The sequence below is a fragment of the Coenobita brevimanus genome, chromosome 55 (genome assembly GCF_032717465.1).
Source record: "Coenobita brevimanus isolate Jiangsu-jjx chromosome 55, ASM3271746v2, whole genome shotgun sequence".
Taxonomy (NCBI): Eukaryota; Metazoa; Arthropoda; class Malacostraca; order Decapoda; family Coenobitidae; genus Coenobita; species Coenobita brevimanus.
In genome coordinates this window covers 58082294-58085831 of record NC_137008.1, presented here as the reverse complement: position 1 = coordinate 58085831, position 3538 = coordinate 58082294, and positions in this window count along the sequence as shown.

Below are 3538 nucleotides of genomic sequence, written 5' to 3'. Positions count from 1 at the left end.
GCTCCCTCCCCCTACCACTATCACTTTATCCTGCATAAAAGCCAGCAGGAGCGAGGCAGAACACAATGACGACTGGAAGCAAATATGGAAATTTTAATTAGAAAGGGAAAAAAATACCGTAACATGCACTATACAATCTCTAACCCACAATTCTGGAAAAACGGCATAAACAACCCTATAATGTGCGTGGGTCAACCTGGAAGAAAACAACATTCAATCAGCTGATGTTAACAGTGCCAAAATGTTCATCTAACCAAATCTTGAATACTGTACAGAATATTGTATATATAATTTCTGCATTAAAATATTACTGGTGGCTTCTTCCTTTTACTTTTATCCCATCTCATCAAACACAATGCAGTTACTGACCACTGATGTTTCCAGATGCTAACTGGGTCTCCTGCATCTGAACTGAGATGTGTAAAATATACTTGGCTTACACACACACACACACACACACACACACACACACAAAAGTATCATTATGCATTATAAACAAAGTTTCACAACAGATATCACTGAATTTGTTAGGGAAAAGGTAGAAGACTGTGTGCTTCAGTTACAGGGCCATTTAAAAAGATTGGACATACTGTATAGGCTAATCAGTGGTGAAACAGGTATACATGAGTCAGCAGGAAGTAGGAAGTGTGGCAGGCCAACAAAAGGGAAGGGAATAATCCCACGAGCTAGACCTTGATAGATCATAATAGCCTTGCTAGGGTGACGGGAAAGCGCTACCTCTCCTAGCAAGGCAGCTACCCGGGTAGGGCTCGAACTCTCAACCTCGCCATCTCGAATCAAACCCTCTACCACTGAGCCACCCTGCACCCCACAGGCCAACAAAAAGGGGCTTGGGTATGGTACTGTATATGAGTGTGTGAGAAAGCAAGGTATAGATACTGATGAAGCAAGGAAACTGACAAAGAATGAAATTTACTGAATGAAGTGCCTATTAGAAGATGCGCAAGACAAGGGTTAGTAATTTGCATTTAACTTGATAGTTGGCTGAATGAATCCACCTGACAGCTGTTGGTGATGAGCATCTATAACTAAAATTACCCAATCACATATTCTGATGATATGCATCTGAGGTGGATCCAGCATTCTGAAGGCTTGAATGGCATATGAATGACTGTGTGGCCCATTTCACTTTGCAAGCGAACGATACTTTCTTTGCCTCTGGACCCCACACCAACCCTTTAGGCAAAAGAAAGGGTCAGAGTGATGATGGTAATGATCAATGAATGAATATGATACAATCCAGTTCATACTTTAATGGTTTTATCTGCATATATATATTTTCACTGACATTATAAAAAATACAAAATTAAAAGCAATTACTTTGAAGCTTTTAAATCACTGAATATAAATGAAGTGAATAAAATCAGTGCCAACCCCATAAACTACAATACATGGTAGTGTTGTTGCTGCCTTCATGTGATTTTTTTCCACTGTACCCTACCTACTTCCAGAATAATTAATTCAGCTTGGGAGGAATAATTCCAGTTGAAGAGGATGGATATATTCTTCTTTAATCCCTTAGCTGGGACTCTTATGCTTCAGCGTGAATGTCAGGGGTAGAGTTACGAGAGGCAAACCGAAAGAGACTGGGATGAGGTCACTGAGTGTGACCTTAAGGACAAGGAACTGAACAGGGAGGCTTCCACAGATCAAGCAGCATGGAAAGCTATCATTATACAACCAAGGTCGACACATGCAAACATGTTGGAGCCTTTATAATTGAAAACGAAAATGAAAAGTAGTTTTGCTTAGGACTTCTTTAGGGGAACTGACCCTTCCCTGCACCTTGCCAGGGCAAGATGCTGTCTGCTGCAGGGGAGCACAGGCTCACTGCATGGGATGTCCCTGAAGGGGCAACTGCTTGCCTGTGGCTGATAGGTCTGCTTAGTCAGACAGACTGGGGTTACTCAACAACAAGAGGAGCTGAATAAGTCACAGTCAAAACTAATGAGGAATTAACTCATCTGTACTTCACCTATTTTTACTTCCACCTCCTTCCTACATCTGTCAAAATGTCTCGATACTTCCAGCCTACAGTAGCTATGGGATGTCTGAAGAAAAATAGACCTTGGAGTAAAAGGTGAACAAACTCCCTGGTAAACCTATAATTTTATCATATCTGCAATTTATTTTTATTTCAGGATTAAAAATACCGTTGAGAAAATATATACAGTCATAAGCTTCTTATTCTGACTCAGATTAGTTTAACCAGACTAGAAATCTGAAAATTAAAATACAAATACAATGAATCATTAACCCATCCCGTCTAGGGGGCATGTATATGTGAAAACCTGGGGACGTCCGGGTGGCACGTATACATGATCTAGTGTTTTATAGTATTATTGTTATTGTATTATTATTATGATTATTGCATTATATTATAATATCATATTATACTATAATTTTATATTATAAGTTTAGCTGAGAAATTATGGTTGAAATAACGGTGATTTTTAAGAAAAACAGCTGCTGGTGGTTTGGGTGGTGAAAACAACCTCCAGACATGATGGGTTAAAAACTATTCCCTCAGACAAGGATTACAAAGACAATACATCACATAAAACCTACCATACTGCTAGATGAAAGACATTCAATTACATTCAAAGATTAAAACAACAGTTGTACTTTAACACAAAAAATATAAAACAATCTACTATCCTACAACAGATGTCAGTAACCCACAACAGCTGCCACTAACCTGGAACTATTCTCTTTCCCTGCCCTGCTGCCACCCTCCCTGTCACACACTCATTTCCTTGCCTATCCCTGCCAAACTAATGCCACACTGTAAACTATTTCTCTGCCTCTCTCCTGGTCATATTACAGTACTACTGAATCTTCTCCTTTCAGTGCTGGAGACTGATGCATTCATGTGTTGGAAATGATATACAAATGTCCATCAACTTACCCATCCCATAGAAGGAGGATGGTGGACTACAGGAGAAGAGCAACTAGCCTGCAGTCCACTGGGTTCACATTCAGATCAACCTAGGGCCACAACAACATATTCTCTTACCTCTCTTCTTTCCATAACACTCTTTTATTTCCTTACCTCTTTTCCAGCCAACCTCTACTCCCACTCATTCCCCTTGTCTCTCTCTTCACTCCTACTTTCCTCATAGTAAGAATTAATCTCTAGTCACTCTCACTGCTAAAACAATATTTACCTTTCTCCTAGACAACCCACACAACTACCTATTCCCTTACCTCTCTCTTTGTTCCAGCCTCTATGCTATGCTGCAGCATGTTCCACCTTCATTCTTTCTCTCTCCTTGTCATATTAATACTTATTTTTCTCTCTCTCTCCTGCCTATTTCTTTGCCACATTCCAACCTATCCCTATAATGTGCTACCTATTACTGTGCCTACCTATTGCAACTCTGCATCCTCTTTCTCAGCCATTTTCCTATTATACTGCAAGCTATTCCTTTGTTTCTTATTTATTCCTACCTCTTCCCATCTCCCTCTCTCCCTGTACCAAACTACTGTACAACCTATCCCTTGTCATCTGTTCATT